At 48.9% G+C, this 13,876-nt stretch overlaps 1 protein-coding gene across 3 annotated transcripts in view; it reads left to right on the top strand.

Moving 5' to 3' along the window:
- ALG10 (ALG10 alpha-1,2-glucosyltransferase) overlaps positions 1-13,876 on the top strand; it is a 56,911-nt gene that overhangs the window by 2,521 nt on the left and 40,514 nt on the right. The window contains exon 1 of one of the 3 annotated variants that reach the window (XM_075345123.1): positions 7,836-7,887. The exons of the other annotated variants lie outside the window; for them this stretch is intronic. The gene's annotated coding sequence lies outside the window, so the exon portion shown is untranslated. Of the gene's footprint in view, positions 1-7,835; positions 7,888-13,876 lie in introns of those variants that run through there. 3 annotated transcript variants of the gene reach the window in all.

Raw genomic sequence — 13,876 nt, forward strand, 5'->3', positions numbered from 1 at the left:
TGAGATCGTTATACAGGTTGCTACTGCGATCTGTATTGTTCCTGAATCGCTGGTAAGATCTGACTGTGTGACATCTCACCTGCGACCTCCCAGTGACTTGCCAGCGATCCTATCAGGTCGCATCGTTTTCGGGATCGCTGGTAAGTCGTGTGTGGCTGGGCCTTTACTGGTCACACTGGCTGAGACATGTACGGGGACAGAAGTATTGTTAGTGGGATCTTTTTGTCCTCGTACAACATCCATCTTGTCTGCAGCACCTTTCATGTTTACTCGTGATGATGTGCTACAGACATCATTTTTTTTTTATACCGTTAGGCTATGTGCGCACGTTGCGTATTTACATGCAGTTACGCTGCGATCTGCATGCGTCCTGCGTCCCCAGCATAATCTATGAAGATTATGCAGGATCCGTGCGCACGTGGCGTATTAGAGCGCAGCGCTTCGGCTGCTGCCCGAAGCGCGCTTTCTAAGAAGTGACATGTCACTTCTTTCCTACACTCTGCCTGCAGGTCCCGCTCTGCCTATGGGAGGGGCTGCAGTCAGAGCGCATGGGATCGTTTTTTTTTTTTTCATTACGGACTCTTTCTGCAGCGATTTGAAGTGCACGTATGCTGTTCAAATCACTGCAGAAATTTCTGTAGGGCCAGTACGCAACGTGCACACATAGCCTACACATGATTCAATAACCTGGGGTATTAGATTTTTGCATGATTAGGAGAATGTTTACATGGATCAGGAAAGAACATTTTTATCAATTCTTGTTCTAAAAATTCTAGCTTGATAAAAATAAACCTGAAAAGATGGAGCAATTTTCCAAACAATATTAAGAGTACTTGTCAACAGGTCACAAGTAGACATTGTTCTCTTATTCTGTTCGCCTTGATCCCGAGTATTCTAGTTTTTGCTTCATATAAATATTCAGTCACATCAAGAGGAGGGGAGGAAAGAAGATCCAGCACCAACGTAATAAAAAAATTCTTTATTCAAAATTCATAAAAAAGGTAATTCCAACCAAGTGCAGAATATATTTACGCTTGACGCGTTTCGGAGAAAAGAGACTCCTTATTCATAAGCAACAAAATTACCTTTTTTATGAATTTTGAATAAAGAATTTTTATATTACGTCGGTGCTGGATCTTCTCTCCTCCCCTCCTCCTCTTGATGTGACTGTTAATTCATCTGTGGAAGCCAAACCACTTGTTCCGTGCACCGGACCAGAAGTTGGAGATACCTGCTTTGGAGTGGTGAGCTGAACTAAATTCCTTATTTCTGTTTTTTCATATAAATACGCCACATGCTTCCAGAGACGTAGGCTTTATTTATTGGTAATGTTTTTTCCAAGGGGTAGTCGCAAATCGGTAATAAGGCCTCATGCACACGTCAGTATTTTTGCATTAGTGTTTCATCAGTTTTTGTATAGCACAGTCGGGAGTGTAACGCCTATTTGAAAACTATACTTTTAAGCTAAGGCTATGTGCGCACGTAGCGTTCTGCCCTGCAGAAATTTCTGCAGCGATTTGAACAGCACACGTGCGCTTCAAATCGCTGCAGAAAGAGTCCGTAATGAAAAAGAAAAAAAAAGCCGATTCCAAGCGCTCTGAGTGCAGCCCCTGCCATAGACAGAGCGGGCGCTGCATGCAGAGCGCAGGGAAGAAGTGACATGTCACTTCTTAGAATACGTGCTTCAGGCAGCAGCCGGAGCGCTGCGCTCTAAGACGCCACGTGCGCACGGATCCTGCATAATCTTCATAGATTATGCTGGGGACGCATGCAGTTACGCTGCGGTGCAGATCGCAGCGTAACTGCATGCAAATACGCAACGTGTGCACATAGCCTTACACTGAGACCAGTTCTCTGTTTTGGAGATGCTCCTGGTTTTGGCAACAAATGCAGATAAAATACTGATGTGTGAATGAGGTCTCAGGCAGAGCTGGCTAAAGACTTGCCCTAAGAATCTTGTGAGAGACAAAAACCTTAAATTTTAAGACTAAATAAAAAGTTCTACATCTCTGGAACCATATTGTGGATTTAAAATAAAACAAAAAACTACTGAATAAAAAACTGAATACTCAAGGGAGCAGCAGGAAAGAAATCTGAGTAAAAATAATGACAGGCCTCATATTTTGAATGGTCCATGGTATAGGTGTGTGTGTGTTCAGCGTGTGACATCCGCATAGCACAAGGACAGCAAGTACTTGTATACTCGCCTGTCTCTGGCGCTGCTGCTGCTTCCAGGTTTGCGGTGCTGTTAATATTCATGAGCTTAATGAGCAGGCCCGGAAGCAAGTGACAGCAGCGCTGGAGACAGGTGAGTATAGAAAATAATTTTATTTCAAAGACAAGTGTTTTTTTTTTTCTGGTGCCTGCCTCACTGATGTCACACAGATCACGTCAGTGTGCGGTCCGTGTGACACCCGTGCTGCTGGAGAAAAACGGACACATGTATGCTCCTCACGGACACACATCTGTGTGAAAACATGGACATGTTCCATCCAAAAGCATGTGTGAAAAAGACTTAGGTATACTAATAGATCACAGACTGAACATGAGTCAACAGTGTGACGCAGCAGCAAAAAAGGCAAACACCATTCTAGGATGTGTTAACAGAAGCATACATTCTAGATCACGTGAAGTCACTATCCCCCTTTACTCCTCTTTGGTCAGACCTCATCTGGAATATTGTGTCCAGTTCTGGGCACCACATTTTAAAAAAGACATCAACAAACTGGAGCAAGTTCAGAGAAGAGTGACCAGAATGGTGACTGGTCTACAAACCATGTCCTATGAGGAACGGTTACAGGATTTAGGATTGTTTAGCTTGCAAAAGAGAAGACTGAGAGGAGACTTAATAGCTGTCTACAAATATCTTAAAGGCTGTCACACTAGAGAGATCAGTTTTATTCTGATTTTCACAAGGAAAGACTAGAAGCAATGGGATGAAACTGATGGGGAGGAGACACAGATTAGATATTAGAAAAACTTTTTCACAGTGAGGGTGATCAATGAGTGGAACAGGCTGCCAGAAGCGGTGGTGAGTTCTCCTTCAATGGAAGTCTTTAAAAAGAGGTTGGACGGACATCTGTCTGGGATGATTTAGTGAATCCTGCTTTGAGCAGGGGGTTGGACTAGATCACCCAGGAGGTCCATTCCAACTCTACCATTCTATGATTCTATGTGCACAGACTCATTGATTTTTTTTAATGGGTCTACGTGCATCCATGTCTCCGGTAGTGTGAAAATGGACGTCACACGTACCGGAAACACGGATGTGTGAAAAAGGCCTTACACACAGCATTGCTGTAACACCTTCCTACTGCATTCAGGTTTTTTGTCATCCGTGCCAAGCTTTAACTTTTGTATTTTACCTAATTAGATTGAGGGGGTTGCAGTTTTTCATGACACCATACAATGTATTAAAAAAAAATTGTGTTTTAACATTGTTTCTTATAAACTAACTGCTACCCATGTCATGTACATGAATAAAAACACAAGATTCAACATGCAAGACACAGAATAGAGTGTAGTAAAATGGCAAACCTTATTAAAGGCCCAGTCCTGTGATTCCCCACCCCCCCACCCCCCACCATGTGTGTTGTGAAGGTAATGGCATATTCGCTAGTTCCATTCTTGTCCCAATTTCAGCGGCGTTCTGATATGCTTCTGCACTGCATGAGTGCTATTCACCTGCTAAGGTCACTCTTTGAATTTTCTCAAAGCAGGTCCATGAGACTCAGAAGACTTGCATTGAGAAAGTAACCGCTGCCCCACACAGTGATCTGGTAGGTTACAGATGCGGTTACATGGTGGAGGAATGCCGCTGAATCCGGGAGAAGATGGTAATCAATGAAGGTTCTTATCTTATCTTCGTAAAACTTGCACACAACAATAGGCTAAAGCCTAGGTCACACGTAGCGACGCAGCAGCGATCATGACGACGATCTGACCTTATCAGGATCGCTGCTGCGTCGTTACCTGGTCGCTGGTGAGCTGTCAAACAGGCAGATCTCACCAGTGACCAGCCCCCAGCCAGCAGCAACGCGTGGAAGCGATGCTGCGCTTGGTAACTAAGGTAAATATCGGGTAACCAAGCAAAGTGCTTCACTTGGTTACCCGATATTATTTCAAATCTGTTTTATTATTAAGTTTATAAATCAAGCATACATCTTGAACATTTATAAAGATTATAAAACATAAACAGTGATCTCTCAGCTTCGGAATGACAAAAATAACATCACATTGTAGATTTCATTGGAACTCTATAAGCTATCCTTATGCTAACACTCCATGACAAACCATACACTAGAAATCAGAGTTCCAGCTAAACATGTCTTCCTGATAGTTGACAAGACCACTCTCAGCATAAAACAATCCCCTTTTAAGTTATTGAATAAACATTTAAGAAAAAGTAGAAAACTAGAAAAAAAAAAAAAGAACAGATATAAGCTTAGAAAAGAAGGAATCAAATAGAGTGAAGAAAGTAGGGTAAAGAGGGGGTGGGGGAAAAAAGTGTGTGGGGAGAGGGGAAGACAAGGTATGTCACCATTTCTCATCCCAAATAACCTGCCAGACTCACCGTGAACTCAGGAGACTCCATGAACGTAATCCACGGTCCCCACACTGTGATAAATTTTTCCGTGAGCCCATTAAGTTCAGCTGTGAGCTCCTCCATTCTCTGGAGGTTTGCCATCTCCTCTACCCAGTCAGCTAACGTGGGGCATCTAGTCTGTTTCCAGTATCTGGGAATAATTATACGGGCTGCCGCTAAACAAAATCGCAGCAGGTCCCTCTTTTGTGACTTGAATGAACCTGGGAGGATAGAGAGGAGGGCCACCTGGGGAGATCTCTCCACCTCACCCCCACTCATCTTTTTATACAGAAAAAACACTGAGTCCCAGAATGGTTGCAATTTAGCACAGCTCCACCATATATGTAACATAGACCCTTTTTCTGTACCACATCTCCAGCACATGTCGGACACTGAGGGAAAGATAGCATGCAATTTGGTCGGGTATTGGTACCACCTTGTGAGAATTTTATAGTTTTTCTCTTGGGCGGCACAAGCCAGAGAAAGTTTGTGGGTCCACAGAAACGCCCTGCTCCATCTGTCCTCCGAAATGTCCTCTCCCAGTTCCTCTCCCCATCTGTAGACAAATTTGGGTTTGTCCGACATGTCTCTCTGGTTCAGCATTTTGTAAATAAGAGAGATGACATGCCCAGGTGACGAACCCTGCAAGAACAATTTCTCAAATGGAGTAGGGGGGGTCCTCAACTTCCTCTCCCTGTCCTGGTTGGATAGAAACTATTTCAGCTGCATATATTCTATCCAGGAAACCTCTCTCCCCTGTGGCCCGTAGAGATGCATAAGGGGGCAGGGTATTTCCCTGGAGCACATGAAAAAAACGAGTTTCCTCCACCCGAGCATATCCCAGAAATTTATTGGAATGAAGCCCCGGAGGGAACTCCTGGTTGCCAAAGAGTGGGGTAAGTGGACCCCTCCCCTGTGAGAGAGAACCCCTCTTAACCTCACCGTCCCACGTCCCCATCACTGTCCAAATAAACTCCATTCCCTTCTCTATCTGTGACCTACTCTCCTTTCCCATCCATGAGAGGAAGTGCAAAGGGACTCCCAATCCGTCCTGTTCGATCGCGACCCATTGTTTCGAGTTCCTATGGAAGTGCCAATCCATTATCCTCGTTAGAATAGTTGCCCTGTAGTATAACTGGAAATTTGGGAGCCCTGCCCCTCCATTATTTTTGTGTCTGGTAAGAGTTTTTATGCTTGTCCGAGGTCTCCTATTCCCCCAAACGAACCTTGACAAAGCCGTCCGAATTTTGGAAAAGTAACTCCCCGGCAGCTGAATAGGTACCGTTTGGAACAAGAAAAGAAACCTAGGAAGAACATCCATTTTAATAGCGTTGATACGCCCAAACCACGATAGTCTTTTTTTGTCGTACTTCTTTAAATCCCTAATTGTCCTCTCTAACAGGGGTAGAAAATTATGATGCATAATTTTTGTTGGATCCCGAGGTACAACTACCCCCAGATATTTTATAGCTGACGGTTGCCACTTAAAGGGAAAATTTTGGGTTGTAATGGCTAGATCTTCCGCCGACAGGGTCACATTCATAGCCTCTGATTTAGAGAAGTTCACTTTAAAATTACTTAAGTTACCAAACTCCTCGAACTCTGAGCAAAGACGGGAAGGATATGTGTGGCTGGGAAATAAACATGAGAAGGTCGTCAGCAAATAAAGCTAACTTGCGATTCCCTCCCCTGGCCTCTATCCCATGGATACTAGCATTATTTCTTATGGCGACCGCGAGATGCTCCATGACAATGACGTAGAGCAGAGATGACAATGGACATCCTTGCCTTGTTCCATTGTGGACCTGAAACGATGGCGACAGAAACCCATCCGTCCTAACTTTTGCTGAGGGTCTCGAATAAAGGGACGCAATCCTATCTAAAAATTTTTTGCCCAAACCCACCTGCTTTAGAGCGGCCATCATGAAATTCCAACTGACCCGGTCAAAGGCCTTCTCCGCATCCACTGAGAGTAAACACATGGGAAGAGAATGAGCCCTCGACCGGGTCATCAGGAGGAACAGTTTGTTGGTATTGTCACGCGCCTCCCGACCTTGTACGAACCCCACTTGATCTGTGTGTATTATCCCGGGCAAGGAAGGAGCAAGTCTGTTGGCTAAGGCTTTGGAAAAAAGTTTTAGGTCTAGATTGATCAGTGAAATGGGTCTGTAATTTGTAGGTTACCCGATATTAAACTTGGTTACCAGCGCACACTGCTTAGCGCTGGCTCCCTCCACTCTTAGCCAGAGTACACATCGGGTTAATAAGCAAACCGCTTTGCTTATAGTTACCCGATGTGTACTATGGCTATGTGTGCAGGGAGCAGGGAGCCGGCATCAAGAAGCTGCGGACGCTGGTAACGAAGGTAAATATCGGGTAAACAAGCCTTTGCTTGGTTACCCGATATTTACCTTGGTTACCAGCGTCCGCAGAAGCCGGCTCCCTGCACATTCAGTTTGTTGCTCTCTCGCTGTCACACACAGCTATGTGTGCTTCACAGCGGGAGAGCAACGACCAAAAAATGGTCCAGGACATTCAGCAACAACCAACGACCTCACAGCAGGGGCCAGGTTGTTGCTGGATGTCACACACCGCAACATCGCTAGCAACATCGCTGCTACGTCACAGAAAATGGTGACTTAGCAGCGACGTCATCGTTGCTGTCGTTGTGTGTGACATGACCATAACACTAAGTATAGATAATCAGAAAAGTGCTAAATTGAAACATGACATGAAGTGGGTGCACCCAGCAGGATAAGTAAAATGTATATCAAGTAAGACTGCTGCAGTGTCACCTATGGAGTGTACTTATTAGGCACGCCATAATGTACAAGTGCAGCAATGTGAAGGTATGTACAAGAGTAAATCATACGCCACTGATACCTGCTAAAGACAATACTATGAAGAAAGGAAAAATACCAAATGGCGTAAGTGCACAGTGGTACAGAGTACAGAAAGATTCGCCCACTAACACACCTGCTGCGTGTGTCATATACTGATATGATCTGCCAGCAGAAGCTGCAGGAACATCATCCCTCCTAAGCTTATTAGTGGTTGTCTATATTAAATATGAATGAGCCAGTTGCGCATAATTACAGGGAATCTGTCATCTCTCCTCTCCACTTGCCTTTATTCTCTGAGCCTCTGCCTCCCAAGATGTTTTCCCGCCCTGCCTTTTTAGCTTGATTGATAGTTGACTGTCCTATTTCCTTGCCTAGATTCTCACAACACGCACAGTAAGCTATCAGTAAAGCTAAAGCGGCAGGTGCTAGGCAGTATCAACCTCAGGATACCAAGGATCGGTAAGTGCTCTATCACCCCCAGATCACTTAACCCCTTCAGCCCCCAGCCTGTTTTCACCTTAAAGACCCGGCCATTTCTTTGTCGCTCCATTGGGAGACCCAGACAATTGGGTGTATAGCTTCTGCCTCCGGAGGCCACACAAAGTATTACACTTAAAAGTGTAAACCCCTCCCCTTCTGCCTATACACCCCCCCGTGCATCACGGGCTCCTCAGTTTTTATGCTTTGTGCGAAGGAGGCACACATGCACGCATAGCTCCACAATTTAGTCAGCAGCAGCTGCTGACTATATCGGATGGAAGAAAAGAGGGCCCATAACAGGGCCCCCAGCATGCTCCCTTCTCACCCCACTCTGGTCGGCGGTGTTGTTAAGGTTGAGGTATCCATTGCGGGTACATAGGCAGGAGCCACATGCTGTTTTCCTTCCCCATCCCTTAAGGGCTCTGGGTGAAGTGGGATCCTAATCGGTCTCCAGACACTGGGACCGTGCTCCCTCCACAGCCCCTGGGGGAATCTGCTGGACAGGAGCCGGGTATCGTCAGGGACAAGGCCCTGCTACTGTGAGGTACTCTGTGTCCCCTTGGGGACGGCGCATGGAGCGCTTGTGTTATACACGCTGCAGCACTGCTGGGTGTGTTAGTGCGCCGGGACTACCGCGCTGACCGTGCTTGTTTGCCGGCCGCGCTTATAACTTTAGTCCCCGGCTTCTGCGGCCTAGTACCGCATACTCCCGGCCTGCCAGTCAGGGAAAGGGAGGGACGCTGCACTGGACGTCAGCGCTGAGGGCTGGAGCATACTTTGTATCCTCCTCCCCCCTCACTGAGCACAGTGGGGCACCAGATTCCCGCACTTTCTAGGGCACGCCCACGGCCCCCTCCTCCTCACAGAACGCCGGCAGCCATTCCTGTCAGCACTTCTGAAGCTGGAGAGGAGAGACAACACTGCTCTGGGAGGCCCAGGCAGGGAATCTGGTGGTCACACAACCGCTTTGGGCGGTCGGTAAGCCGCACCTGTTACTAGGTGCTGGCCCCCCTGGGTGCCGAAGTATATATATATATATACTTATTTGCTATACATATACTCTGTACGGTCGCACTGTTGGTTTTTGGCTATATACCCTCCCGGATTGTACTCTGAGGAGACAACAGCATGTCGTCCGCAAAAAGCAAGGGTGCCAAAGCACAGGCTTACTTTGCAACCTGTACCTCATGTGCGGCTATGCTACCGGCAGGTTCCACCTACCCTCATTGTGTGCAATGCTCGGCCCCTGCGGCACTTACTCAGCCAGAGCCTCTGCCACTGGTGGCCCAGGTGGAACCACCTGCTACCACTGTCCAGGTGACAGGGACGGAGTTTGCAGTATTCGCTGACAAACTTTCTGAGTCTATGGATAAATGGTCTGCTAAGATACTAGAAGCCTTGCAGTCCAGGCCGGTAACACAGGCCCCGGCCACTGTGGAGTCATTGACCCCAGGCCCCCCTCGGTTGGAGCAGCAAAGTGCTCCTGGGGTGACTCATAGGTCCCAAGGTGAGGTCTCCGACACGGACCGCAGTCCCAGACCGCCTAAGCGGGCTCGCTGGGAGCTTCCCTCGACCTCATCACACTGCTCAGGGTCTCAGCAGGAGGACTCTCTAGATGAAGCGGAGGTGGCAGATCAGGATTCTGATCCTGAGGTCGCTCTCAACCTGGATACACCTGAAGGTGACGCCATAGTGAATGACCTTATAGCGTCCATCAATCAGGTGTTGGATCTTTCTCCCCCAGCTCCTCCAATTGAGGAGTCAGCTTCTCAGCAGGAGAAATTCCGTTTCAGGTTTCCCAAGCGTACAATGAGTACGTTTCTGGATCACTCCGACTTCAGAGAGGCAGTACAGAAACACCGAGCTTGTCCAGATAAGCGCTTTTCTAAGCGCCTTAAGGACACACGTTATCCCTTCCCCCCTGACGTTGTCAAGGGTTGGGCTCAGTGTCCCAAGGTGGATCCTCCAGTCTCCAGACTGGCGGCCAGATCCATAGTTGCAGTGGAAGATGGGGCTTCACTCAAAGATGCCACTGACAGACAGATGGAGCTCTGGTTGAAATCCATCTATGAAGCTATCGGCGCGTCTTTTGCTCCGGCATTCGCAGCCGTATGGGCGCTCCAAGCTATCTCAGCTTGTCACTCGCAGATTAATGCAGTCACACGTGTCTCTGCTCCGCAGGTGGTGTCCTTAACCTCTCAGGCGTCGGCGTTTGCGTCCTACGCCATTAATGCTGTCCTGGACTCTGCGAGCCGTACGGCGGTAGCATCCACCAATTCGGTGGCAGTCCGCAGGGCCTTGTGGCTCCGTGAATGGAAGGCAGACTCTGCTTCCAAAAAGTTCTTAACCGGTTTGCCACTTTCTGGCGACCGCCTGTTTGGTGAGCGATTGGATGAAATCATTAAACAATCCAAGGGAAAGGACTCATCCTTACCCCAGTCCAAACCAAACAGACCTCAACAACGGAAGGTACAATCGAGGTTTCGGTCCTTTCGGCCTGCGAGCAGGTCTCAATTCTCCTCGTCCAACAGGCCACAGAAGGATCAGAGGAACTCCGATTCATGGCGGTCTAAGTCACGTCCTAAAAAGACCGCCGGAGGAACCGCTCCCAAAGCGGCCTCCTCATGACTTTCGGCCTCTTCAAACCGCATCCTCGGTCGGTGGCAGGCTCTCCCGCTTTTGCGACGCCTGGCTGCCACAGGTACAAGACCGTTGGGTGAGAGACATTCTGTCTCACGGTTACAGGATAGAGTTCAACTCTCGTCCTCCGACTCGTTTCTTCAGAACATCTCCGCCCCCCGAACGAGCCGATGCTCTTCTTCAGGCGCTGTGCACTCTGAAGGCAGAAGGAGTGGTGATCCCTGTTCCTCTTCAGCAACAGGGTCACGGTTTTTACTCCAACTTGTTTGTGGTGCCAAAAAAGGACGGATCTTTCCGTCCTGTTCTGGACCTAAAACTGCTCAACAAACACGTAAAAACCAGGAGGTTTCGGATGGAATCGCTCCGCTCCGTCATCGCCTCAATGTCCCAAGGAGATTTCCTAGCATCAATCGACATCAAAGATGCTTATCTCCACGTACCGATTGCACCAGAGCATCAGCGCTTCCTGCGTTTCGCCATAGGGGACGAACACTTTCAGTTCGTGGCACTGCCTTTCGGCCTGGCGACAGCCCCAAGGGTTTTCACCAAGGTCATGGCAACAGTGGTAGCAGTCCTACACTCTCAGGGACACTCGGTGATCCCTTACTTAGACGATCTGCTTGTCAAGGCACCCTCTCGAATGGCATGCCAACACAGCCTGGACATTGCTCTGGAGACTCTCCAGAGATTCGGGTGGATCATCAATTTCCCAAAGTCAAATCTGACACCGGCCCAATCACTGACATATCTTGGCATGGAGTTTCATACTCTCTCAGCGATAGTGAAGCTTCCGCTGGACAAACAGCGTTCACTACAGACAGGGGTGCAATCTCTCCTTCAAGGCCAGTCACACCCCTTGAGGCGCCTCATGCACTTCCTAGGGAAGATGGTGGCAGCAATGGAGGCAGTTCCTTTTGCGCAGTTTCATCTGCGTCCACTTCAATGGGACATTCTCCGCAAATGGGACAGGAAGTCGACGTCCCTCGACAGGAACGTCTCCCTTTCTCAGGCAGCCAAAGCCTCCCTTCGGTGGTGGCTTCTTCCCACTTCATTGTCGAAGGGGAAATCCTTCCTACCCCCATCCTGGGCGGTGGTCACGACGGACGCGAGTCTGTCAGGGTGGGGAGCGGTCTTTCTCCACCACAGGGCTCAGGGTACCTGGACTCAGCCGGAGTCCTCCCTTCAGATCAATGTTCTGGAGATAAGGGCAGTGTATCTTGCCCTAAAGGCGTTCCAGCCGTGGCTGGAAGGCAAGCAGATCCGAATTCAGTCGGACAACTCCACCGCGGTGGCATACATCAACCACCAAGGCGGAACACGCAGTCGGCAAGCCTTCCAGGAAGTCCGGCGGATTCTGCTGTGGGTGGAAGCCACAGCCTCCACCATATCCGCAGTTCACATCCCGGGCGTAGAAAACTGGGAAGCAGACTTTCTCAGTCGCCAGGGCATGGACGCAGGGGAATGGTCCCTTCACCCGGATGTGTTTCAAGAGATCTGTTGCCGCTGGGGGATGCCGGACGTCGACCTAATGGCGTCACGGCACAACAACAAGGTCCCGGCATTCATGGCACGGTCTCAAGATCACAGAGCTCTGGCGGCGGACGCATTAGTTCAGGATTGGTCGCAGTTTCAACTGCCTTATGTGTTTCCTCCTCTGGCACTGCTGCCCAGAGTGTTACGCAAGATCGGGTCCGACTGCCGCCGCACCATCCTCGTCGCTCCAGACTGGCCGAGGAGGTCGTGGTACCCGGATCTGTGGCATCTCACGGTGGGCCAACCGTGGGCACTACCAGACCGACCAGACTTGCTGTCTCAAGGGCCGTTTTTCCATCTGAATTCTGCGGCCCTCAACCTGACTGTGTGGCCATTGAGTCCTGGATCCTAGCGTATTCAGGGTTATCTCAAGAGGTCATTGCCACTATGAGACAGGCCAGGAAACCAACGTCCGCCAAGATCTACCACAGGACGTGGAGGATATTCTTATCCTGGTGTTCTGATCAGGGTTTTACTCCCTGGCCATTTGCCTTGCCCACTTTTCTGTCCTTCCTTCAATCCGGATTGGAAAAGGGTTTGTCGCTCGGCTCCCTTAAGGGACAAGTCTCAGCGCTCTGTGTTTTTTCAGAAGCGCTTAGCCAGACTTCCACAGGTACGCACGTTCCTGCAGGGGGTTTGTCACATAGTCCCTCCTTACAAGCGTCCGTTAGAACCCTGGGATCTGAACAGGGTGCTGATGGCTCTTCAGAAACCACCGTTCGAGCCAATGAAGGATATTTCTCTTTCACGCCTTTCGCAGAAAGTGGTCTTCCTAGTAGCAGTCACATCACTTCGGAGAGTGTCTGAGCTAGCAGCGCTGTCATGCAAAGCCCATTTCCTGGTGTTTCACCAGGACAAGGTGGTTCTGCGGCCGGTTCCGGAATTTCTCCCTAAGGTGGTATCCCCCTTTCATCTCAATCAGGATATCTCTTTACCTTCTTTTTGTCCTCATCCAGTTCACCAATGTGAAAAGGATTTGCACTTGTTAGATCTGGTGAGAGCACTCAGACTCTACATTTCTCGTACGGCGCCCCTGCGCCGCTCGGATGCACTCTTTGTCCTTGTCGCTGGCCAGCGTAAAGGGTCACAGGCTTCCAAGTCAACCCTGGCTCGGTGGATCAAGGAACCAATTCTCGAAGCCTACCGTTCTTCCTGGCTTCCGGTTCCCTCAGGGCTGAAGGCCCATTCTACCAGAGCCGTGGGTGCGTCCTGGGCTTTGCGGCACCAGGCTACGGCTCAGCAGGTGTGTCAGGCGGCTACCTGGTCGAGCCTGCACACTTTCAGGAAACACTATCAGGTGCACACCTATGCTTCGGCAGATGCCAGCCTAGGTAGGCGAGTCCTTCAGGCGGCGGTTGCCCACCTGTAGGAAGGGGCCGTTTTTACGGCTCTATTACGAGGTATTATTTTACCCACCCAGGGACTGCTTTTGGACGTCCCAATTGTCTGGGTCTCCCAATGGAGCGACAAAGAAGGGAATTTTGTTTACTTACCGTAAATTCCTTTTCTTCTAGCTCCAATTGGGAGACCCAGCACCCGCCCCTGTTCCCTTCGGGCTGTTGTTCATGTTGAATGGTTTTCAGTTCTCCGAACTTCCTTCGGATTGAATTTACTTTAGACCAATTTATAAGTTCCTCCTTCCTGCTTTTGCACCAAAACTGAGGAGCCCGTGATGCACGGGGGGGTGTATAGGCAGAAGGGGAGGGGCTTTACACTTTTAAGTGTAATACTTTGTGTGGCCTCCGGAGGCAGAAGCTATACACCCAATTGTCTGGGTCTCCCAATTGGAGCTAGA

This window comes from Anomaloglossus baeobatrachus, chromosome 4 (genome assembly GCF_048569485.1).
Source record: "Anomaloglossus baeobatrachus isolate aAnoBae1 chromosome 4, aAnoBae1.hap1, whole genome shotgun sequence".
Lineage (NCBI taxonomy): Eukaryota > Metazoa > Chordata > Amphibia > Anura > Aromobatidae > Anomaloglossus > Anomaloglossus baeobatrachus.